At 43.0% G+C, this 26,899-nt stretch overlaps 1 protein-coding gene across 7 annotated transcripts in view; it reads right to left on the bottom strand.

The window, feature by feature from the left end:
* COBL (cordon-bleu WH2 repeat protein) overlaps positions 1-26,899 on the bottom strand; it is an 890,550-nt gene that overhangs the window by 562,665 nt on the left and 300,986 nt on the right. The window contains exon 1 of one of the 7 annotated variants that reach the window (XM_069216742.1): positions 18,599-18,676. The exons of the other annotated variants lie outside the window; for them this stretch is intronic. The gene's annotated coding sequence lies outside the window, so the exon portion shown is untranslated. Of the gene's footprint in view, positions 1-18,598; positions 18,677-26,899 lie in introns of those variants that run through there. 7 annotated transcript variants of the gene reach the window in all.

Here is a 26,899-nt window from a genome sequence, read left to right as displayed (position 1 = left end):
AACAAAGACTGCTACATGTGGTATTTGCAACAGCTAAGATTTGTATCCTTTGGCACTGGAGATCAACGGCATCTCCAGCACCAGACGAAAGGATGACAGCTATGGTACAAATAGCCACCCAGGAATGGGTTATCTACAATCTGCAAGATCAAGCAGCCTTATTCACTCAGGTCTGAGCCCCCTTTCTGGTGGACGCACCATAATTCCTTCCTCAATTATCCCCCCCACCTCATCCACATAAAGCACCGTGAATCCTCACTAAAAGCCTTGCTGCCCCCCCGACCTGCGGTGGTGTCCTCTGTATGTAGGTCTGCCTTTCCCCCATCTTCTCTCCCTCCCCCATCCCTCTCTCTCTCTCCCTCCCTCTTTGCTCCTACTTTCCTTCTTTCTTCCTCTCACCTTCCCCACCTTAACTCTTTCCCCATTACCTACCCTCCTCCACTCCCCACAGGCCTTCCCTTAGTCTCATTACAGACAGCCCTCCCCCTTCTGTCACCCCTGCCCTTGCCAGCAGGAAAAAATGGCCTATCGAGAACTACACCTTCCATGCTCTGCCAGACATATGAAACACAAACGGGTTGGGTCCGGTTGGCACACCCAGTCATGCCGGATCTCAGGGTAACATATCTTAAGCGACAATTTACATTATTCCCCAGTTTGCAACAGTATATTGTTTACCCTACCATACCTCCCTGGACTTGTACCCACTCTCTTCTTCTCCCCTCTCTCTCTCTCTTATCCCCCCCTTATAGCTCCCTGTCCTGCATAATATTTTCTTTTCACAGGAATGGACAATTATTAATCATCTGTGTCGATTTTCCATGCATGAGAAATGTGCTATAGCCGTTATGTTATGCCACCATGATAGACTTCAACATGTCCCTTAAAATGTCCTTTATTCTAAACTGTTTACGTATGTATTGCTTTACTTCTATAATAAAGAATTGCAACACAAAAAAAAGAAATTCATTAAAAAAAACTCAAAACACTCCTTCCTCTGGTTCCACCCCTGCTTCCCTCCATTCCTCAAAGGCTCTACCCTACGGCTACCTGCTGCTTTTGTTAATGCTTATGTGCTTACTTTTACTCATGTTACCTCTTCTGAGCTTATGTGAATGCCCACTTGTACTTCTGTAACCAGGATGTGTCAGAAGGCATTCATTGTTGCAAAAACAAAATCTCTCTTTTGTCCCTCTGGGCTAAATGTGTGCTATATAAGCACCCCAATTACAAACCGTAAACAAATACTTTATGAGATTTAGGTCTGAAAAACATAATTTCCTTGGTAGCGTTTGAATCATCAAGTGAGTATCAATTTGCTGTACTGACACTATTGTTCAAAGAGGAATCATATGAAGGGTGGTGGGTCAATATACTGTGTGGGATGTAAGGTGGATAAATATTTCCTATTCTTAAATTCAATCATATTTACCTCTGATTTGAAGAAGGGGTGGAGTTAAGAACAGTAAACAAACATGTAACAAAAAATATAGTAGTAGGTCAGTGTTGTGGATGCATCATTGTTGTAGACTGATACCAACAACCTCAATAAAGTGTTATACAACCCCACAAAGAAACAAAGAGTCAAGTATGGTTCATGCTACGATTAGATACTGGGTAGGAAACTGAGGAGAGAAACTAGGAGAGGTGAGATGGCCGGGGAAAAGGTGGAGGCAGGCACTGTGTGTCACTAATATTGTAATTGTAACTGTACAGTATTTATATAGCGCTGACTACCCCTGATGAGGCCTCAAAGCGCTTTTAGGCAAGTAGCACAATATTGCAGAACCCAAGAGGAATCAGTGGTGAATTAGTAAAAGGGAAATTTTGAATAAAGTGTTAGTATTAGTATGAGTTACTTTGAGCGGTGGATATGTGAGTATGTTAGCTGGATTGATTAGAATAATGTAGGGATAGAGGAGGGAAAAATCCAGAAGTGTTATTTGGGAGTTTATAGCAATAGGATGAGGCTTGGGATAAGTAAAGGAGAGACGGAGGAGGGGAATGTCTGTGGAAAGGGTTTAGGGAGATCATAGTAGTAGAAGGGGTTTTAGATGAGCCAAATGTGAGATACATGAGGAAGAATTTGGTAGGATTGTTTTGGAGATCATAGTAGCAAACTGAGGCCTGGGGTGAGCTAGATGCAGCAGAGGAGGGAAGAGCTTAGGCAAGGTTAGTTTGGAGATCAAAGTAGTAGAATGGGTTTGGGATGAGTCAGAGTGGGGATGGAGGATAGCCTGATAGAGACAGGCTGATGGGGAGACAGAGTAAAGCGTACGAGAGAGTACATTTAATTTTATTTTATATCTTTATTTATTTTAGTAGTAGGACTAGAGTAATAAATAAATAGATATGTAAATAGTTAGTAAGGGAATATATGTGTAAGGAATATATTAATGGGTATAATAAGATGAGATGTAAAGTTGTATTGTATAAACACAGACTTTCAAGATTTGCAATATTTGATGTTAATTTCTAAGTGTATTTTTCTAACATTCATTTATCTTTCCTCAATTTTTCAATAGCAAAATGCTTGCTGATAAAATAGTTAAGATAACATTGCTATGACCTAAGAACATGTTAAGCACAGAATAATGTAGACACCTATATCTATATACACACATATACATATACACACATGCACACACACGCATACAAACATATATATATTTAACCGTGAGTAAACATACATTTGTTAAACATGCTTAAAGAGTATGTGTATATTTTATCATTATGAAATAGTAACTATAAACATTTCTTAAATAACTATACATATCTAGAATATACGCATAAGCACATTATAAATATTTATCAACTCAGTCATATGTAGTCCATTGCTGTTTGGATATGATGCTTATGAAGGAAAGAGCCAACTCTTGAATAGTCTTCTGAAGAGAAGACAGTTATCCGCGGATGTTATATTTGGGGATAATGAATTCCATAGTTTGGTTGCTTGAAAAGAGAAGGATGTACCACCTATTTCCTTTTTCTTGTATGGTGGTGTTTAAAGGCAAGGTGCCAATTTGAGCGGAGGTTTCTTTGTTGAATGTATTTGGTTATTTTGTTTCTGATTAAAAGTGGTCCTGTTCCATGTATTGCTTTCTAGGTGATCCAAAGCAGCTTGGAGGTGGATCTTCTGGCAACTGGTAACAAATGTAGTGCTCTCAAGGTAGGGGAGATGTGTGCTTGTAGCTTTACATGTAATGTAGCCTAGCAACTGAGTTCTGAATATGTTGTATTTTTTTCATAGTAGATAGAGATGATCCATGGTAGAGGCCACTGGCGTAATCCAGTTTAGATAGTACAAGAGAGATAGTAGCAGAGTTTACAAGGTGATGAAGCTTGATCATGTTAATTTGTCCAGTTGGGCATTCGTTGTTAACTTGGAGTCCATGGTAATACCAAGGTTTTTAACTTCCTTAGATACTTGAGAACGTGGTCCCAGTTTGTCAGGCCAGGTGAACAGTGGGTCATCATTTTTCCAGTCGCCATATGTGAGAATTTCCGTTTTGGAAGCCTTTAGCTTGAGATGGCTCCAAGTCATCCACTGATCAACGGATCTGAGGCAACTGATATTTTGTGAGTTTTCAATGTCTTTGGGGCATTCCAATTTAAGGAGTATTTGTGTGTCACCTGCATAGTTCTAGCATATGAGTTGAAAACCATTGATCAATTCTGGTAATGACATCATGTAGGTGTTGAAAAGCATAGGTGAGATGATTGATTCTTGAGGGACCCCTGCTTTTGTGAGGTAGGGTTTGGACAAGAAGGGGGGAGAATAGATGATATTAGTTCTGTTTTGAAGGTAGGATGTAATCCAGTTGAGAGCAGTCCATTCTATGCCGGCTTCTTGGAGTCTTTGAATTAGGGTGCCATGGTAATCGTGTCAAAGGCAGCTGAGAGGCCCAAGAGAAGTAGTGCAGTAACTCCATTGAGGTCGACTGTGTTTTTAAGATCATCCTAGATTGCTATGAGTACAGATTCAGTGCCTCTTCCTGGGAAGAATCCAGTTTGGTAGTCTAAAAGTATGGAGTTGTCTTCAATGAATTGTGACATCTGAGCAAATGCTGCACTTTCTATCAGTTTGCCCAGGAAAGATCCATTTGTAATTGCTCTGTAGTTGTTAGGGTCATGCGGGTTCAGGTTTGTTTTCTTTAATAACGGGCATATGTATGCCTTTTCCAGGTTTTCAGGAAAAGTTCCCATAGTTAAAGAGTTATTGATGATTCTTCTAGCTGGTGTGGCAGCAGAAGTAAATAAAATAATGTTGTTGAAGATGTGTATTGGACAAAGGTCAGAAAGGCAGCCGGAAGGCCTGCTTGCTTTGTCCAAATCCATAAATTCACTTTGTGATATTTGTTTGAAGGAGTGCCAATGCTGGGTAGGTTTACTCTTGGAGGGGATTTTAGGAAACGAGTTGGTGGTGATAGTTTTCTTTGTTTTTTAAATAGGAGTCCAATGTGTCGGCCTTGGTTCACTGCCTTTTAGCAGTGCCTTTTACTGCTGAAGTGCTATATTATGAGGCAAGTTCAAATAAAGAGTGCAGTAAATGAAAATAAATTTGCTAAAGGAAGGACTCATGCTTTTCCAGATAGGAGATTTTATCACGCTGAGTCTTGAGAAATTGAATGCATAAGAAAACTTATATTAAAAAAATAGTGATGCATAGCTGTGTATGCCATTTCTAAGAATAGTGCAAGATGGGCAGCAGGGATGCAGAACTGGGTGAACCAAAATGCATTTCAATAAAAGTGAAAATACTAGGTCAATAGGTCTTGGATAAGGTTGATTTTGGGGTTCCGGGGTATTCTATTCTATCCACAGGTTTTTATTGAGCACATGGCTACCTGAAACAGGCTTCCCAATACTACAAGTCTTTGCTTGAGTAATGAGTGTTTAGGTGTACAGATAGGATTTACGTTGTTTTCTGCAGCTTGGTAGATTTTTGTTTAGTCTAAGGCTGGTCAGTAAGGAAATCCAGAGTTTGGGGGCGAGATAGGCGAACAAACGGCCTCCGCCTCTGGCTCTCTTAATTCAGGGGACGATGGAAAGACATAAGTTGTTTTACCTATGTTCTCTGTTGGCGTGGTAAAGGTTAGCAAGGTGATGGAGGATGTTCGGGCCTAACTTATGTTGTGCACAATATGCAATGCAAAGTGCTTTGAATTGGATCTTTCTGCTTATTGGCAGCCAGGGAAGCGTGGTAAGAGCAGGGTGAGCTGATTGAGTTTTATGAATGCTTAGTAGTATTCGAGCAAAGGCATTTTGGGTGGGATGGGTAAGTAAAGATAAAGGGAGGTAAGGGTGATTTTAGGGTTCCGGGGTAAGTAAAAGTAAAGAGAGCTATGGGTGATTTTAGAGTTCAGAGGTGAGAAGAGGTAAAGAGAGGTAAAGATGATTTTAGTGTACGGAGGTGGGTAGAAGTAAAGGGAGGTAAGGGTGATTTTTATGGTTCTGGTGGGCAAAGTGAGGTAAGGGTGATTTTAGTATTTGGGTGAGTAAAGGGAAGTAAGGGTGAATTTAGGGTTCGGTGGGTAGAGTTAAATGGCAGTGAGGAAGATTTTAAGGTTCTGAGATGGGTAAAGTTAATGGGAGGAAAGGGTGATTTAAGGGTTTAGAGTGGGTAGAGGTAAAGGGACATAAGGCTGAATTTAGGGTTCAGAGGTGGGTAGAGGTAAAAGGGAGTTAAGGTTGATTTTAGGATTCAGGAGGGAGTAGAGATAAAGGGAGGGAAGGGTGATTTTAAGGCTCAGGGGTGGGTAGAGATAATGGGAAATAAGGGAGAAACATAAACCTTTTGAAAACATGTGATGATGAATATAACATTGTCTAAATTACAAAAGAGGTAATCAACAAATAAGTAAATGTGGCACTTAGGGAAAAGTTAATTCAGAAAAATGCATAATGTATGGGAACAGTCTTAAACGAAGGGAGTATGTTTATAGCTTCACCATCAATTAAAGTGAAAGTTGGCCAAAATTATGTTTCAGAAATTGGTGACATGCAACAAAGTTTCATTATTGCTGGTTGTTTGCATGCAGCTCTTGTACAAGTTTCATCCTTGATGGTTTCAAGTTGTCTTGCAAGCAAAAGCAAAAAAGAAGGTACCACAATCTGAGAGCAAGCAGCAAGGAAGAATACCAATCAAAAAATCAATGAGCATTGGTCCATGCTTCAGAGAAGGAAACAGACACATGGGCACAAAGTGAAGCCCAAGTGAAGCCGACACACTTTGGCATGCACTCACAAATGAAAAGAAAGAAAATAAGAGTGACGATGAAGACAACCAATTGTAAGACGGGGTGGACTAAAATCCTCTTTGTAGAGTTTTTTAGGGTCGAGCGCACACAAGAGCTCTGGTCCATGTTGTAATCTCTATGTGGGCTTCTAACCACGCCCATGTCACATCCGTCACTTTCATTAGTTTGTGTGCTTGCCTTTTAAAAATCGATTGATTCCATTAGTGAAAGGCATGCATACGTCATGCCTTTTCTGGTATATAGCCCTCCTCGAGCACACCTGTAAACTACTGAAAGTATAAAAGGCTCTGTGTTTTCAGCTGGTTTCTGGACTACTTTATCTTTTCATTTCCTGCACAGTGCGATCTCGATGGGCAGAAGTCAAGCACCTTGCATGACATCAACCCTGTAATATGGATAAATGCACTTTTGCTGATTACATGGCTTTTGGAGGTAAAATGGATAATTGCACTTTTGCGGATAAATGCCACTGTGAGCGAAGTTCAGTTTCCTTTTTCTGTGTGTCCTTCGTGCTCCTGGCGACCATCGTCTCACATATGTGAAAATGTTTTACTTTTATTAGTTTATGTGGCAAGAAAAGCCTAATTAGAAGTTAACAACGCTAACAGCTCTAACACGCGCAAATGCGTGACCTGTTGCTTTGCAAATGCTTGTTTTATGATACAGCAGATCTTCACAATAGACAGCTGTCTCGGGCAAGACCTAAAAAAAGGTCAACAGTGATGAACCCTCTAGTGACATTTAGCTCTACGTTTTGGGAAACATATGCAACGTCACACGTTACATTTTGATTTTCTCAAAAAACATAAACGGTTAGATATTCCAACCTTTTCTTAAAGAACTGCTGATGTTTTCAAAAGCACAACAAAATCTGTTGTAGCCCCTGAGCAGACAGATAGCCTCGTGATTAAACAACAGACTTAGGAAATAATAGGCCTAGGTTGTAAATCTCCACGTAATTTTTGAATCAAGGTAACGAAGGAAAAATTAGTTGTAAAGAAAAATGTGTTGTTAATGTGCTGCTTCTCCATGAAAGTTCATGTAAAAAATGGGTTATTGCTTCTTTAAATATGAAAAATGTCACTTCAACAGAAAGTATGGTTCATCATTAAAAGGTTTGTTAAAGTTAACTTCATAAAATCCACACATCCCCAAATTAATGTACCATGTGCCCTTCACTTAACCGATGGTTCTCTTGCCAACACTGGTGACTGCTTAAGAGAGATCTCTAGAAATGAGATGGCAGAGATGAGAATGGCGGATAGACAGTGTGAGGAGCCTCTCCAAGAGTGTAGCTACCGTAGGTGCAGCAGGTGAAGTGGTACCTAGCCCAGAGTCCTGAGAGGCCCCCTTAACCCTGATAATTGTTGTGTTTAGTACACCACCATCAGTCAAAAGGGCCACTTTCCTTGCTTCCATCACAGCCCAGGGAGCCCTTGCTACCCTACTGATCTTTCCTTCCTGTTCCTTACCTCCTAAGCCCTCTCTCTGCCAGACTATATTTGTTTTACTGTAGAATGATGTAATCAATCAATCAATCAATTTATAAAGCGTGCTACTCACCCATCAGGGTCTCAAGGCGCTGGAGGGTGTGGGGGAGCTATTGGTCGAATAGGCATTTTCTGAAGGCAGGAGTCTTGGGTCTGGCGTAGTTGGAGCGGTAGGGAGTTCCAGGTCTTGACAGCGAGGTAAGAGAAGGATCTTCCTCCGGTGGTGGTGCGGTGAATGCGGGGGACGGAGGCGAGGGCGAGGCTGGCGGAGTGGAGCTGGCGGGTGGGGGTGTGGAAGGTGAGTCTGTCGTTGAGGTAGGCCGGACCTGTGTTGTGGAGGGCTTTGTGTGCGTGGGTGAGTAGTTTGAAGGTAATCCTCTTCGATACGGGTAGCCAGTGTAGCTCTCTGAGGTGGGCAGAGATGTGGTTGCGGCGTGGGACGTCGAGGATGAGTCAGGCGGAGGCATTTTGGATACATTGCATTTTCTTTTGTAGGTTAGCCGTGGTTCCTGCATAGAGCGCGTTGCCGAAGTCCAGTCGGCTGCTGACTAGGGCCTGGGTGACTGTTTTTCTGTTTTCTACGGGAATCCACTTGAAGATCTTGCAGGGCATGCGGAGGGTGTTGTAGCAGGAAGAGGAGACTGTGTTGACCTGCTGAGTCATGCTGAGTGCTGAGTCAAGGATGATGCTCAGGTTCCGTACTTGGGTGGTGGGGGTGGGGGCGGCTCTGAAGGAGGTAGGCCACCAGGAGTCGTTCCAGGCAGACAGGTTACTGCCGAGGATGAGGACCTCTGTTTTGTCTGTGTTTAGCTTGAGGCGGCTTGAATCCATCCAGTCGGCGATAGCGTGAAGTCCCTTGTGGAGGTTGTTTCTTGCTGTTGTGGGGTCTTTCGTGAGGGAGATGATCAGCTGGGTGTCGTCTGCGTAGGATACTATGTGCGATGTTGGCGAGGGTTGCCATGTAAATGTTGAAAAGTGTTGGGCTGAGGGAGGATCCTTGAGGGACGCCACAGACGGTTTTGGAGGATTCGGACAGGTAGGGCGGAAGGCGGACTCTCTGGGTTCTGCCGGAGAGGAAAGAGGAGATCCAGTCGAGGGCCTTGCCGTGGATTCTGGTGTTGTGGAGGCGTGTTCAAAGGGTGTGGTGACAGACGGTGTCGAAAGCTGCGGAAAGGTACATGAGGATGAGCGCTGCGGTTTCGCCTTTGTCGAGCATGGTCCTGATGTCATCTGTGGCAGCAATGAGTGCGGTCTCCGTGCTGTGGTTCTTGCAAAATCCGGATTGGGAGTTATCGAGCACTTTGCTGTCTTCCAGGTAGAGGGAAAGTTGGCTGTTCACGATTTTTTCAATGACCTTCGCTGGGAAGGGGAAGAGGGAGATAGGTCAGTAGTTAATGGGGTTATCTGGATCTGCTTCGGGTTTCTTCAACAGGGCGTTGACGTCGGCGTGTTTCCATCTCTCCGGGAAGGTGGCTGTCTCGAAGGAGCTGTTGATGATTGCACAGAGGTGGGGTGCGATGATGTTGCTGGCTTTGTTGAAGATCTGGTGCGGGCAGGGGTCCGAGGGGGAGCCGGAGTGGATGGAGGCCATGGTGTTGATGGTGTCTTCATTGTAAGGCATATTCCACTAATCACTTCAATAAATAAGGGGGGAAAGGGAGGATTGGGCGGTCCAGTGTACGTTCTCCCAATACTATGCTAATATAAAGTAGTACACAGTTCCGAAATAAGTTTAAGAAGAGAGAGAGAAAAGAAAAGGAGTCCTGAAAATCAGGAGCAATGGTCCTCACACACCTTAATTGGTGTCATGCTTCATCATCGGACAGCTCCTCGTCAGACCGGCGCTGCAATGTCTGACGGGCACCCCCCGGAGGGGGGCTCTTTGCCGGAGATCTTTTATATACTCGATGATGCCGCGGAACCTAATATGGATCCGAGAGAGGACAAATCCACAAGAGAGAGAAAAATAAAATTGGCTCAGATCCCTCACTCAATGATTTATTGCTTGCTATTGGGAAATGGTCAAGGTTAAAAGAATGCAGGGAGTGGAATCAGAGGTAATGCTCAGACACTCACGCAAAACACTCAAAAGTAGAGGATGGTGGAAATAATCCAGTCCTCCTTAGTATGCGGTCGACATGTTTCGCGTCTCTGATGGTCCCACAGGATCCAGTGACGCTTCTTCAGGACCTACTAAATCAAAAAATTACTCTAAAAAAATCAATATACCTATACTCCTGCTGATTAACGCTCACAGTCAAGGCGTCATCAGTCACTTACTAAGATTAAACCGGACTGGCTTTTCTTTCCTATTAGTCGCCCATCTTCACTTAAAGAACAGGCTCCGGGAACGCGACCCCAGGGTAGGTGCTACTGAGGACATCGGCTACCTGATAAATTTTCGGTGAGCCAGGCAAGAGGCCAGCGTGATCCCATGGAGCCTGTTCTTTAAGTGAAGATGGGCGACTAATAGGAAAGAAAAGCCAGTCCGGTTTAATCTTAGTAAGTGACTGATGACGCCTTGACTGTGAGCGTTAGTCAGCAGGAGTATAGGTATATTGATTTTTTTAGAGTAATTTTTTGATTTAGTAGGTCCTGAAGAAGCGTCACTGGATCCTGTGGGACCATCAGAGACGCGAAACATGTCGACCGCATACTAAGGAGGACTGGATTATTTCCACCATCCTCTACTTTTGAGTGTTTTGCGTGAGTGTCTGAGCATTACCTCTAATTCCACTCCCTGCATTCTTTTAACCTTGACCATTTCCCAATAGCAAGCAATAAATCATTGAGTGAGGGATCTGAGCCAATTTTATTTTTCTCTCTCTTGTGGATTTGTCCTCTCTCGGATCCATATTAGGTTCCGCGGCATCATCGAGTATATAAAAGATCTCCACAAAGAGCCCCCCTCCGGGGGGTGCCCGTCAGACATTGCAGCGCCGGTCTGACGAGGAGCTGTCCGATGATGAAGCATGACACCAATTAAGGTGTGTGAGGACCATTGCTCCTGATTTTCAGGACTCCTTTTCTTTTCTCTCTCTCTTCTTAAACTTATTTCGGAACTGTGTACTACTTTATATTAGCATATTCCACTAATCTCCTAGTTTTTTATGCATCATGGAGCACCCCCCCCCCAGTGTTTTGTCTGTGAAAATTATTGTGGTTTTACACAGCCCACTGACGCATATGTTGTTTTGGGAACTATGCCAAACATAAAGCTACTTCTCAGAGTCTGCCATAATAAGACAGCTCAGTGGGTTGAGCACTTCTTAAACGACCTACACGTTGAAGGTTCTCATCTCACCATTACCTTTACCTTTGCCAGTCCATTCAAAAAGGGCGAGTCATATAAATACTGGGCGATCAAAAGACAATTAAATTTGTGGCATCATGGATGGACTGGCCAGCCATGGAAGCAAGGAATCCCCCAGAATTTGGTGGTGCACCGTACACGATCCCGGTTGTAACTTGAAAGAGTTGCTCGTTTTGGTTTCATTTTCTGGAGCTGGTTCTAGCGTGCATTATAGTACGCATTATATTTTTTTGCCAGGGCTGTTTTAAGTTCCCAGTTCGACCCCGTGTGGCATGCACAAGCCTTTATTATAAAATTGTATTGGAATACATGTTCGAAAAATATCAAACGCCTAATCTTACACAGACAGAGTATAGACACATAGTTTATTTTTACAGATTACTTACAGTAAACATATTCCTAGACAAGTGCTTAATTTGAGCCGGTGGTTTCCGCTGCTCAGCACCAGCACTTAAACATCAACACGGGACTTATGACAGCCAGCTACATGGTGCTGCTCGCCTATTTTCGTAATGAACAAAACAACCGTTGTTTAATAATGCTATATATATTTTAAAAAAATACTAATACTTGCCACCCACAGCTATAACAATAGCTTGATTGGCTGGTATTAGTCATTCTTCATGTATACAAAATCTGAATGATCATTAGTAGCGCTGGCAGATGCAATGGGCAGTGCCAGCTGTAGCGGTCGCCTGACAAGGGCCCCGCACTCATTTTTTACAAATTAAGTACTGCCCTAGCCTCAGGCTTTTTGTATTTTTACTTTTCACTTAGTAGATCAAAGAAACTTGTGATATTGTATTCTGTGGTAACTGCATTTAGACATATAATCAAATATTTGCACACGATTCTTTCTCATTAATAGAGGTCACATGATATGAAACCAGCTCCTTTTATCACTGAGGTGTGGTGCTGTTGTTTATTCTGGGCCGGTGTGTTTTTTGCAATGCTTTAGCCGGATTGCATATTGACCTTAGCAGCATGGCCGCCGAAGTGTGGTGATCTAAGTAGTTGACATTAACGACCCAAGTAAAACTAAGCAACAAAGTTCTGGGGCAACCAATCTTTTCGCGCGAGGCTTGGCCATGGAATGCATTGTTTTACTGTCAACAACACAATGGAGCACCAGCCACAAGCACTGAAGCCTTGGGAAGGGAGGCGGGGCCTCCTAGCAACAAGCGGGATCGTGTGTGGTAAGGGAATTCTGAGTCCTTCGCGAATGCTTTGAAACAACACCATCTTTCTACACACAAATTACACGTTTGCGCTTCTTTTACTTCGAGTTCAATGCGATGTAATTTCAAGAGGCCTAATACTCGTGGATGTAGAGGTGAGCAAGCCAGAGAGTTAATGAGAACAGCTTAGCCAACCCAGTGGAAATAGAGGTGCAGCGTGGGTCCAAGAGCCAAACCAAGAGCCGAGCCTGCAAAAATAGTCACGTGGATACACTATTCCTTCCTCTCAATCGCTCTCCATCTTGCTACCTGCTTCATGTTTCTTCCGCTTTCGATTAGGGTTGCCACCTGGCCAGTACTCTAATGTCCCAGCTCATACAATTTTAGGAAAATCACTCAAAGCCAGCATTTCCTCCCTTGTCAGAACATAACTATAACAGTAACTATAAGAATAAAGCACTTTAAAACATGTTCTTGTGATAAAGAAAACAAAAGCAGAAAGGCGATATAAAAAATGAATACAGACAATTTTTCATAAATTTCTATTGAAGTATCATGTCTGGGCCTTTGCAGCATCTTAAACCGTGAAAAAATGGCCAGCATTTTCCACTGGGAAATATGTCTTGTGTTCTCTCTCTCCATCCCTCTCCTCTCTCTATTTTGCCCCATTTCTTTTTTGTCTCTCGCTCCTCCATTTCTTTCTGGCCCCACTTTCTCTCTTCTCTTCCACCTTTATCCATCTGTCATTTGATATCTTTCTCTTCTACCCTCACACAAGCCTTTGTTTGCTGTACCCTAATACCTCTCTTGCTCTTCTGTTTCCCTTTCTTCCTTACTAGCACTTCATCTATCCTCCCAACCAACCCAGTTATCTGCCCCCTTGTACCAAGTCCTTTCTTTCTGACTCTAATTCGTCTGTGCACAATCAGAGCATTCTCCAGCCCCCTGAATGCTGCAGAGGAGGGGCCTGCCCTGGTTAAGGGACGTTTTGCATTTGGACTGTGGAACTGCAAATAGTTGGTGTCATTGACCCGTTTCCCCTCTGATGCACCCTGGGAAGCTTGGGAAGTGATGTGATAGTGTGCACAGCATTGTAGGGGAGGCAACATCTACAGATGCGAGGCTTCGAAGGGACCTCTGGCCGAGCCCAGGGTGGCATCTACCAGAGCTTTTAATGGCTCGCCCACCTCTATGTGGAACAAACAGAAAATAACTGGTGCAGCCTATAATCCTATTCATCACGATGGTGTGGTTTCGGGTCTCCCTTCCTTTATGAACATAAGGGATATACATTCATAAAAGCTAGTGCCATGTGACAGTGTCACCTATTCATGTTCAGAGGACACAACCATAAATATGTTTTTGTTACCAACCAGTTTGTTATGTTTTTATTTTTACTCTTTCTTTTAAGGGTGTGCCCCCGAAATATCGAGGAAAGGACATTGTGGCGTGGAAATGTTCAGGACAAAAAATCAAGGACAAACTATTGGAAATGAAATTTGAATTGTAAGTAAGTAAAGATTTTCTATACCTTACTCCACATTTATGTACCTTGAATACAGTCACATTGCTCCAGGATATCTTTGACCTTGATGGTTGATCTTAATGTTGTAAAATGTAAACACCTGTCATGTCTCATATATAGACAGTGGATCTTGAAATTGAGAAATGTTTGAAATGAGAGATGTTTTGGATAACATCTGTAATCAAAAGATGTACTGTGAACAGTCTAGATTTTAAGCGGAGTATGGTGGTTTAGAGGATGAATCCCTTTAAAAAAACACAACTATATGGCCCATTTAAAGGCTCCAGCCGAAATGTGTAGGCTATCATCCAGCACAATGCACTTTGGCAAAAGAAGTGCTTAAAAAAGGCAATAAAAATAAATACGCCACAAGGCAGTTATAGTTAGGATTGCTTTACCATAGGAAAAGCATTTTTATGATGCTAATAACTTTAGCACCGTTTGATAAATCTCCACACAAAGTTCCAAAAAGGTGCTACTTTTAGACTAGTATGTGCAGAGAAAGTTTCGACTTAATTCATCAAGCGGGGGCCAAGAAAAAAGGGGGGTCCCACAATGCAAAGTCCCCATGCGTTTTCCATAGACTTCTTTAAGATGGGCTATAGCAAAAACTTCTGAACAGAATTACACCACATTTGTCTTGGTCTGCAGATTGTGCTTTTTGTGATTTGGTGTAAATCCACTCAGTAGTTTTTAAGAAATTTAGGGTATAAAATAATTGTATATTTGGATGGTTGAGTCTGCAAGTGGTCCGAGAGGCTCTCACGGGAGAACCAATTTAAAAATTGAGCTTTTTAATTGGCCCAAGGAGCTTTATTTCCATTGGGCCATTTTGCTCCAGTGGGAGCGAGCGCTTTGATTGGATGCTAGCAACATGAGATATACATGGTATAAGAGAACAGGTTATGGATACCCGGACACCCTAGGCCTCATGGGGGACTGAGAGGACACAGCAGGATTCAAAGGGACCCCCCCCTTAAGGCCAAATACAAAATCAGCAAAAAATGCTGTGATCCTGTGGGACTCCTGCGGTATTGTAAAAACAAAAACACCTCCCTTAGCCATTAATGGCCCCAATGACCTCATCCCTCGGGCCGGCTCACATGCTACGTCCCTGGGAGCCCACCCTGGGACATTACGGTTTCCCTGCCTGCACCTGTATGGGCAGGGAAACGTTTGCTCTGTCTTGGCTGGAGCATTTTTCAAACTCCTGCCAAATGAGGGCAAACACAAAGTCTGCTCCAAGCTGGCAAGAGCTTTGAAAATGCTCCTGCCAGCTGGAAGACTTTTGATGTCTTTACCTGCCCACACTAACTTAGGGAAACAGATCTAAATATTGCCCCTCCCGAAGGGAGCAGCATTAGTAGCTGTTCTCTCTGATCGTGTGGAATGCAGGCTCCTGCCCCATGTAGGAAGCCGACTGGGGCAGTCTAACAAGTGTATGGTGGGTGACCTGGTTGGGCACCAGGGCACCCACCTTTCAGAAATGTGGATCCTGGGAGATGGGGTCCTCAGGGCCACTAACAGCTTGGTAAGGGGGGATGTCGCCCCTCCCCTTTATTTAAATGAGGGGCCCTGGGATGGTATGAGCCTAACAAGGTGCGGGGAGGGAGGCTGCCCGGCCCCCCCTCCCCTTTATTTTTAGTTATGGCCCTGGGCATGGGGTCCCCAGGACATAACATATACACACACACACATCTTGAAGATATATAGACATATGTATATATGTCTATATATCTTCAAGATGTGGAGTTAGGAATAGTAATTCATATTTCTTCTATATGTACTTACTATTCAATATTTTGGGCCTCCATATTTTGTCCACAATATTCTTATATAACAATATTTTTGTCTTTAATATTCAAGGAGCTAAAAATGGAAATACAGAAATCTAAAAGACCTTCAAAGGTATGAGGACAATCTTCATGGCGACTGCTGAATATCGAGGCTAAGAAAATCGAGAGTCAAGAATATCGTGGACAAAAAAAGAAGGCCAAAATATCGAAAGGTAAGCCTATATGGAGGAAGTATAGATCTACTATTCCTAACTCTACGTCTACCTACCTTGAAGATATATGACTATGTTAAGCTACATGCATGTGGAGTAAGGCATAGGCAGTTTACACTTACCTTTCATTTTTAGGAGTTCAATATTTTCTGCTCAATATTTGTATACCTCAATATTTTCACTAAGATATTCAGGGGGCATACCTCCCTGACAGTGTGACAATACCACTATCAAAATTGATTTGTATTAATTATCTACTGTTACTGTCTGTTACACCACAGCTCCTGACCATCCAGTACAAGAGCTAAGTGGTGAGAAGGGGACGGAGTAGAAAAGGAGAAAGAAATAAAAAACTCAATTTAAATCACACCACCATTCTCAAAGTGTTGGACTCTAACTTTACGTCACTAACCAATCAAAAATGCACAGTTGTCCACACCTCACTGCGCATCTATCAAAACAGTATCCCCCCCTTATCTTAAAACTATCTTTACAGAAAAATGAATGTAATGCTTCTTTCAGAAAGTACTTATCTCTTTAGGCCATCCTCTTCAAGTCTTAACAATCAAATAACACAACTTAGACATTTCAGATTCTCCTTCAATCCTCCCCTAGTAAGGGTGGCAGTAGCAACTCACAAAATTCCTTTAGGGCCTCACCTGAAAACATGCTGCTTTGCCCTGTCTCAAGTTTGCACAAAGATTTGTTGTACCGATTTTGAATGAGCCTATTTCAGGAATAGATCTGATAGGTCCCCTGAGAGCTTAGAGTCCCCAGTAAATGTAGCTTTCAGTACATCTAGATTTCAGTAAATTTAGCTTAGGTTCTGGTTTTCAGAGAGAGTGGTTTTACAAAAACGTAGGAATGACATTCTGTGTTCCAGTGCAGGATTGGTTAGCAACTTTTATCTGAAATCAGTTTAGTTAACATGAATAATTCAGAGTTCCATTTAATTGCACACAGGGCCTCACTGTCTTGTTTTCCATGTTGGTGGACACTGTCAATTAAGTCATTCTGTGTTCCTCAATTAATGCAAATTTGCAGTTCCAATTTGTGCAATCTCCTGTTTTTTTAATTTCAAAATCTGGTCATCCTAAATTTAGAGGCCCACACAAACCAGAGCCTCCAGTGTCTTCCTACAGTCACACAGGCTATATGGATCGTGACTTGTGAATCTGCTATCCATATTTAACTTCTTGCAGGTCAAACCTCAGTTAGTGGATTGCTTTTCGGGTCAGGATAAGACAGGATCTTTTCAACAAACTCCAAAACATCCTTTGTTGTCCTTGGTCTGGCCTGCCAACTGGAGGCCCTACATCACCCTGAGTCAGAAGAGCCTGGTGGTATCCTGACATTTCATCCCAGCCCAGTACATTTCAGAGATAATGCATTTAATTAAAAACACTTGAAAACACTTAACTGAAAATATTTTAACTGATATTTCAATCAGAGAAATACACAATGAAGAAGTGAAGGATGTGGTCAAGATCAGGGTTAGTTTCGGTGCTGGAGGCAGCTTAAAGTTAAAGATTAAGTTGGGACCAGGGTTAGGGCTAACTGACAGTGGTATTGTAAGGATTACAATTATGGTTTGGATAAGGGCCAGGATCAGATAGGGTTAATATAAGCCACAAGGTTATGGCGAGCGTTACAGGTTGGGTTATGACCAGGCTAATGATTATGGCTGGGGCTGGGGTAAGAGTGGGCATTAAGGATATTGATTAGCCTGAATATTGAGGTAAAATACACATGTGCTTGGTTTCAAATTATTTCTAAACAAAATCAGAAAAATAAAAAGCATGATGGGAAAAAAATGAAAAGTTTTTAAACCAAATACTTTTAATTTAATTTTCCTTTTCAATTTAAAATATAGCAGATGTAGCATTTTCTATGAAATAGTTTAACGTAATACATTCGTGAAAATATTATTTTCTGAAATGTAGATTAGATGACAAAGATCCTGTCTGGAAACTGTTTGGGGCTTTAGGCCTGATGGCTCAGAGTACGTTTTTGCCAGCCTAAGCACAAGCCATTGTTATTAGAATTCATTTGTCACACGTACAAAAGTTTATTGTTCAGCTTATGTAGTATTACAATGTAATTTGAATTAGGCCGATGTGCTGAAAAAAATGAATCCCTGGAAACGCTCAAGCAAGAAATGGCAAAGCCATCAGGTCTGGCCCTGGTGAGTGCGTGATTTTGTTCCGAAGATACCTAACAGGCAATAAAAATAGCCAAAAATATAAGCATAAAGGAGTGGCCCAGCATCGCACACACACCAGCACGGGTGATGAAACCCACTCCTGCAAAGGTGGCTGTGCACGTGAGCAAGCAAAATGCTGTCACTCACTGCAAGACAGCCAACTGAGGTTGGTGGCTAATCCATTGCGCCTGTTGTATGTCTTGGTGGGGGGTGACGGAAGCAAATGTGAATGACGATTAAATAAACCATTGGAAGAAGGTGGCTTACTGGAAGCCCTCTATATGTTCATTCATGTATGCATTTTTATTGGGATTTGTGTGGAAAACATGAGACTTGCACCGTACGTAAGGCTATCTCTAGGCCAAACATACAGCGTTTATGAGTTAACTGTAACCTCAATATGGACCGATATTGTGATTATGAGAAATGTAAAAAAAAATTTACTTGCAGCACAAAATAGCCCCTGACGTCTGGAAATTAGAAAGCACGCCGAAACATGAAGAATGCTTTCACATACTCTGAACAAGAGGAAATATTGGTGCAGCTCTAAGTATTAGCAAATGCATATCTAGCTAAAAATCTTAGCCTGAAAGTACGATTAAGATTCATTTGGTTACTTACATGAGCTTTCAGCTTGCCCTCTAGGTCCCTTGGTCTGTTATTGTATCACTCAGATGTTTCTTGTGCTCAGTACAGCATACAGCATGTTAACAGGTCAGCCCACTTAAGCCACTGATTAACTTCACTGAGTGACAGCATTCTGCCCTTTCAGGAGGAGCACATCCACACGTTGGCAGCGCCTGTTATTATCATAAGATCTTTTTAAGACCAAAAATATTTTTCCTTTTTGCAATGTTTTTTTATTGAATTGGCAAGGGCCCAACATCTTCTCAAACAATAACGTTTTGCAAAACCCATGACAGAACAAACAAGCATTGACAAAGCTAAAGACAGGCAGCAAATGACAGAACTACTGGCTTTGCCAATTCTTGTTGTTTGAGCATTTTGTTGTAAGTATCCCACGATCTACTTTAATTACTCAGGAACATCTCTTCTTGATGTTACAGAAGCAGACATTGAACAGAGTCTTATTTTTCAGCTTGTTTTTTTGTAACGGTTAATACCAAAGCATTTCTAAGTTCTCTGCATTTTGGCAGAAAACGTGAATGACAGAATAACAGACGAATGGATGAAGAGTACTTGATTTTATTCATATCATTTTCGTAAAATCCAAAATTCTTGGCTAAAGTCAGACCTAAAAATGCAACACAAATGTGCAAATAAAAACGCAACAAAGAGTATATCGAAAATATGTATCCTGTTTTCCACACGAAAAAAAACAGAAACCCCCCATGAATTAGTGAATTTGTTTACATCTAATATTTAAAGATAATGGAAAGGCAGCCCCATCCTGCGCCTTAACCTTCTCACGCTAAAGAGGTGTATTTGTTGTCTGCCTTTGAGTCATTTCTTTCATTTCAGTGGCTCAACTGATAACAAATAGAAAGTTCTGCTCTCCTGCTTTTGTGTGTTTGTTTTCCAGTTTTACAGCCATACGCTGGTCTGCGTGTACGCTGTTGCATGTCTCAGGAGAATGTGCTGCCTGTACAGTATGTTAATTCACTGAAAAATGTTTTATGCGACACGAATGCCAGACCGCAGTCTTTCTTTTCTTGTTGACCTTATGTTTGTATAAAACATGAGCAGTACACCATGGTCACAGCAAACAGCAATGGAGGTTCTCTTTGGAAACAGACTGTAAAGTGAAGCTCCTAACCAGTTCCTGCCTTTAGTTCTACTCTTGTACTAACAATGCAGATGTTTCCTCCTAGTGGCAACATAGTGTCACTACGCTAAGACTACGCTAATACTGAAAAGAACAACATAAACCTCTGCAATATTTATGAACGTATGCCTCAGTGCATTTGGTTCAAGTTCAGATGATGGCTGCTTAACTCCTTATACCCTTATTAATTTCCAGCAGAACAAACACACGAAAATAGATAAAATAGGAAAAAAGATAAATGTACAGTAAAGTAGTACAGAAGGCTTGTATTGAATATGGCCAGTGGAAATTGTCAAGAAGCAAAGTGGCAAATGACAAAAAGGTGTTCATGTGATAATTAGCACATTAGATTTGCCTACCTACATTTATCTGGTTAAGTTATATTTAGTTTCAGGGTTTTTACAGAGTTTTTCACATCTTCCGGTTACAGCACTTGGTTGTCTAGGGATTGAAGCAATATATCAATTAGTAAATAATGAGGCTATGAGAACAATGATTTCTCTGCCTGTGGGGATGGTGGCGGTCTCCGACTGGAAACTACGGTCTGAACATTGTTGGGTTTTCTCACTGGAGGTGGCTTAGTAACGAGTGATCGTAGTGTCCCCCCCACACCCTAGGGAGATTGGTATTTGTCATACTTAGGCTTTATCTGCCCTGGGGCAGTGTAGTGGAGGAGGGCGGACCTGGGGATCTTCTATTGAACCTTATGAGTTTAATGGGCGTCGTCTCCTGGTTCTGCGTTGCCTTGTAAAGCGGGTGTGGTGGATGGCTGGTTCCTTGCTAACGCTCAAACAAATGGTCTAAAAGTGGTCAGAGTCATCTGCAGTTACAAGTCCACCCTGTGGGAAACCTCTGCAGACATTTCAGCCAAACTCCGGTAAGTGCACTCTTCAGTCTGCAGCTCTGTATTTTCTAATTCCTTGTCTCCCACGGCCAGAGCTTCCTCTGTCTCTCTATATCTTGATCATAGCCCCTTCCTGTTCCCATCTCTCTGTGTGTCCCATGTCTTCCTTGTCTGGTGTCTCGCTGCACCAGTGCCCCTGTTTTGCTCATGTTTTCTCTTCCTGTTCCAGTGTCCCCTTTTCCGGCATCTCCCTTTACTCCATCCCCCTTTTGCCATGCCCCATGCCCTCACATCTTCCCCATCTTGCTCACCACAGTGTCAGTAGGCATCTAAGCTGATGCTCGTTTCACATGGAATTCTGTAGTGAATTCAGATTGTCATCATGTGGCATGATTAGTTGGCAACTTTAGCCTGGAATTATGATGTAAGAAGGGAAACCGAGGTCCACTGGCTTGCCTGGCCCTTTGTGTCTATTCACGTGTCCTATTGCCTCACAACTCAACCAGAAGGTGATTTCCAGCCTTTAGGAAAATGGTTCAGTCTCTCCCTTCGTCCCCTGTGAGGGCACAAGTTCAGTGATCGTTGGCCCATCTTACTGATTCTATCCTTAGTATACGGGAATCCCATCTTCTCACCTCCCTGTAAGGAGGTAGTTTACTTTGTGGAATGAACTATATCAATGTATGCAGGATGGTGGTAGGTCAAGCATAATGGTAACCTTTTCACAAGTCCTTTCCATTTATTTCTTATTGGAAAGTCGAACCAATAAAAATAACTACTCATTGCTTAATGCTCTTCTGTCTGCCCTGTCAAGGTGAGGTCTGAACTCTATCTTCTAGTAAATATTAAGGCAATATTTTCTTCGTACCGAACCATACCCAAATGTGGATAGGTAAAACAGACTGGATCTCTCAAGTTTCGATTGGTGTGCAATCAGGAGGACAAGTGTGTTGCCTTTCTGGAAACCCAGAAAGAAGGAATGGTAACACATATCTATAAAGTTGACTGAAAAATATCAACCATACCAAACAAAAAAGCCGGAGCAGGCTGCAAAATGATATCAGGGAGTGCAAGAATGCAATTAAATAGTACTACCCTAGAGATATCCATATGACTTAAATATATGTGACTGGGCTTGAAAATGTTGATGTAGAAGGTTTTCCATCTTGAATTTCGCCTGAAAAATCTCAATCATTTTTATATTAATGATATTAATATGAATTTGACTTAGCAAGTCATGATGCAAACACATAGGCGGTCATTCTGACCGCGGCGGTCGGCGGTCGCCGCCCACCAAGCGGTTCCCGCCGAAAGACCGCGCCGCGGTCAAAAGACCGCGGCGGTCATTCCAGCTTTCCCGCTGGGCCGGCGGGCGACCGCCAGAAGACCGCCGGCCGGCCCAGCGGGACAACCCCTTCAACAATGAAGCCGGCTCGGAATGGAGCTGGCGGTGTTGAAGGGGTGCGACGGGTGCAGTGGCACCCGTCGCGATTTTCACTGTCTGCCAAGCAGACAGTGAAAATCTTTGTGGGGCCCTGTTAGGGGGCCCCTGCACTGGCCATGCCAGTGGCATGGGCAGTGCAGGGGCCCCCAGGGGCCCCACGGCACCCGTTCCCGCCATCCTGGTTCCGGCGGTGGACACCGCCAGAAACAGGCTGGCGGGAAGGCGGTCGGAATCCCCATGGCGGTGCTGCAAGCAGCGCCGCCATGGCGGGTTCCCTGGGCCAGCGGGAAACTGCCGGGAAACCGCCGGCTTCCCTTTTCCGACCGCGGCTTTACCGCCGCGGTCAGAATCACCCAGGAAGCACCGCCAGCCCGTTGGCTGTGCTACCGCCGCACTCCGCCATGGCGGTCATGGACCGCCAAGGTCAGAATGACCCCCATAATGTTATGAGAGACCATCTACCAATCCCACTTAGCATCCAACCTCAAATTGTGCGAGCCAAGACGTAGAAAGATATTAAGATACCAATTATGAAAATTATGTTTGTAAATAATTGAAACTGCCTAGTAGAACAGTGTATAAGCTTGATGGATACACTGAAATACATTATAGCTTGAGAAACCCTAGAAGTGAAGCTGTAAATAATTAGCTATGCTAAAAAAAAACAATAAATAAGTGTCAACAATAAAGGACAATGGTTTAGCAGTTAATGAAAGCACGGAAAAACAGGGAAAAATGGAAAAGAAGACTAGTGACAAAAATAGGATGAATCGGCCATTATGTAAAAAAACAAAAATACCACAAAATGCCAATAATGTCACTTATAAAACGTTATGTACAACTTAAGTGAAAAGGAAAATCTGGCTAATAAAAGTTATTGCAAGAGGAATTTGCAATTGACGACAATGCTCAGGTCTACATTGCAAGACCTGCAATTGTGAAGGAAGATTTTTTTTTTTTGCCAATAAGGCTGCAACACACTTGTGAGCTGGGACTTCTTTTTACCAGCCAGCAGACTGGCCAAGACTTCCACGAAAGTTAATATCTGTCTTCAGTCTCTTTATCTTTTTGTTATTATTTCTGCATTTATGTGGTGCAGCCAGAGGTCGAAGTGTATTAAAAAAAAGAATGTCAACAGCGATCCTGAGTGCAGTAAGGGAGGGGCAATGAGCATGGTGCGGGAGAAAGGGCATGGCTAAAAAGAAGAAAATACTCTATTTTGTTGGTCTTTTACCTTCAACTAGCTTCATCTAAAATAATGCAACCTTAAATGAAAAATAAATGCAAAGTAAACTTTCAGCGAGAGAGGCATTATTTTACGTCATGGTATTCGTTAATGCAATTACTTCAGATGTCTGTGTGGGACCAGATAGCCACAGAACCAAAACCTGGTTGGTGCAGTGGAGAAGAGTGACTTGTGTAACTTTAGTGCTAAGAGTTCCCCGCCTTCCAGCACATAATCACTGTGAATATCTAAGTCATTATTTTAAACTTGAATTACACACAGCCTAAGATAGGCTTTCACAAAATGTGCAAAATGAATTAGGTTTAAGATAAAAAGTGCTTCCAAAATATCTCAGTAATATGCAAACCATACTTAGTAGAAACATTTTTGAGAGCTGTACATTAAAACCATGTACTCCATAGCTCAGCTCATCACACCATCACAATATCCCTCAAAAAGAATAAATCTTTTGATCACAAAGCTTCAAGTGACTCCACCATTTAAAGCAAATACTGCCTTCCAAGAGGCCTTCACTTTTGCATATTACCAATTGCACACGTTTACACTCCTTTCAGGCCACAGCCACCCAGGTGAGAAGGTTTGTTTCTTGTTCAGCTATCTGCTCCTCCGTCTGCTTCACAGCACTGGAGACCTCCTCCATTCTTCATCAATTGAGACATCTCAAATGTTGGAATTAACCAGCCCCGATGGCTGTCTTTCAACATACACTGTGCCCCTCAGATCCCACCCAATTTGACCTCTACGTGTACCTGCAACAACAGTTTTTAGGACACTTGCCAGAAAAAAAGCAGGGTTACATCAAAGTGAAGGGAAGGGTAACGTTCATCAACACTGTGGAAATCTGAAGATAATTTTCCAGAGTAGCAACCCTAGAGTAAACAGGTTAATGCTATGTTTCAAACCCTCTGAATAAGTTTGCTTTGAGCTGTCTTATGACAGCAGTAAGTGAAGGAGAGTTCTTATTGTGTGGAGCAGAGAGTTCCGTGCAGAAGTTTTTGCTCCGGGTAAACATTGTTTTTTGGGCAGTGGCAGTTCTAAATGTTGGACTTTCTATTAATAGTGAGTTTTAGCTCCGTAGTACTAGGGCACAAGTGTGCCACTAAAGTAAGATATACATATTTGTCTGTGGGGCACATGATAGGACAAATAAAGTTATAAAGTAGAGTAAAAGCCCTGGCTAACCAGACGATTTTATACCTGCGAAGACGCTAAAGGAAATATTTCAAATTGCAAAATCAGTGGGCACTGTGCATAGAAAATTAACGCTATACTTTCACCTAGATGGACTTTCTAAGAATTTAAAGCCCCTTACGTGACACCTTTTTAAATCGGTTGGCCTTGTCAATTATAGACAGGTGCGGTGTGTCTAATTCCTAAAAAAGGCCTAGAAGGAAGTGTGAAGATCACCCACAAAAAATGCAAAAGAACATAACATTTGTGTTGAGGTACAGCCAGGCTTCTGGTAGGCAGAAAAACACAGCCCGACTTGTTGAATAATTTGAATGATCACAGGATGGAGAAAGGTGTAGAGAGCAAAGGGGCTCTGGATTTATGAGACGTCTGTGTATCATTCAGGATTGGTGATCACAAGATCTTTTAGCTAAGAAAGACTATATAAAAACGATATCTGCGAACCAAATCCTGGACCAGGGCAAATATGTGTTTGTAAATAGGAAATGCTTAATACAGATACAACCATTTACAACTCTAGTACATTAAATGGACTGCAGTGTGTACCTAAGATCTGTGTTATTGTCACTGAAATGTAATGTTTAAATCAGTCTACTTCTTAAGAATCTTATGTCATTTGGACACACATAGTATAATTACAAAGATGGTGCCCAGATGCTTGTGAAATCATTAACCAAGTAGTAAACTCAACTTCACATAATGCCGTTTGGCCGGAATAAAAACAAGATTCATCATCTTCCAACGGTTTTACAAATGTATCAATAATTTTGAAAGGTTGCTAAAATGTTAAAGAAATCTTTTACGTTAGAAATAGCACAGGTACTGCTACAAAACGTACAGCCAATGATATAAATAATAATAATCACCCAAATACCCTAAAATATTGTTAGCAGAATATTGACTTTCTTGTAGATGAAAGTCATCTAGTACAGCTTTTGAGGAAAGTCACAATTTCCAGATAGGTAATAATATAACTGAATGAAGTTATAAATCACATGGGTGCATCATCTGCATACACTAGGAGCAATTTGCACGGATTTCAACTATAAGCACTGTGGTGTGAAGCACTCTTCGAATGTATGGGGCAAAACATATTATATACCACATGGTAGATCTCAGTTCTGTAAAACCAAGGCAGCGGCTTCTCCTTAATGGTGCTTAGGTCAAAACATAAATAAGCCAAGTAAGTAAGTCTGATATTATTGTGCTAACACTTTAGCACATTAGAACAAGACAGATGGGAGGCTACGAGCGGGAGCAGACAGGCAATAGGTTTAAAGTACACCCTCATGTAGATCAAGAAAAGCTGTCGAGTTGAATCAGCGGGATACACTCAAGCAGCCAATAGCAGTGAAAGGGGCAGACCCACAGCCCACTCCATGGGTACTGTTAGCAATAGGAGTTTGCCACAAACCGCAACAGATCTTAGACCAGATCTCAGATAGAGAGATCCATTGAGAGACGAGACGAGACGAGACGAGAGAGGAGGAGAGAGGAGTTCGACACACGACGCTGGTCGACGCTGGTGCCGGGTGGCTCGCGTCGCGGCTGCTCACCACGAGTGCGAGTGCGAGGTGCGCGGCGTCCGGCACACGGCTTGCTGCCGCCGCCGCTAGCAGGTGTCTGCCGCTGCTAGCAGGGGAAAAACAGCCGCGGAAGACAGCTCGGGAAGCCGGAAAAGCCGGGTGAGCTGCTTCTGTGGCGGGCGCAGTCGGGGGCTGCTGCTCCGCTCCGAGGTGCATGGTCCGGGGGCTGTAGCTGCTGGCTCGGGGAGAGCAGTTCCCGTGAGCTTCCGTGAGCAGGCAGGCGTGACCAGGACTGCTGCCTGTTTCTTCACCAGCGCCTCTGGGGGCCCCCAGTTGCGCCGGCTCGCTGTAACGGTGCGGACTACGGCGTGGTCTGGGCACAAGGAAAAGCCAGAAGCCAGAAAGAGCACCAGAGGAGTACCGGAGTCCCAGAGTCCCTGAGTCCCAGAGCACCAGAGCACCAGAGCACTAGAGGAGTACCAGAGGAGTACCAGAGGGGCACCAGAGGGGCACCAGAGGAGAGTTTGGGGTTGCCGCCCTACCCTGCTACCATATGGACTAGGTGAGCCAAGGCGGTGAGCCAAGGAGGTGAGCCAAGGAGGGTATCCGTTGTTTTCAGCCACCGTAGCCACCACAGCGGCACCTAGCCATATTTAGTTTCTCTGACCTGACCTGACCTAAGGAAAATTACCTGACCTAAGCGACTCAAGCGACCTAAGTGACCTAAGTGGCTCCTGTGGCCAGTGTCGTGGCCGTGAGTGGATCGAGAGTGGGCCACATAAAGTAGCGCATAAAGTAATGCATAAGCAACGCTTAAGTAGCGCAAGTAGGCGTAAGTAGACGCCTTTACAACAGAGACAGAGACAGAGAGGATCAGAAGGGGCC

This window comes from Pleurodeles waltl, chromosome 2_1 (assembly GCF_031143425.1).
Source record: "Pleurodeles waltl isolate 20211129_DDA chromosome 2_1, aPleWal1.hap1.20221129, whole genome shotgun sequence".
NCBI lineage: Eukaryota > Metazoa > Chordata > Amphibia > Caudata > Salamandridae > Pleurodeles > Pleurodeles waltl.
This window is presented reverse-complemented; position numbering and strand designations above follow the sequence as displayed.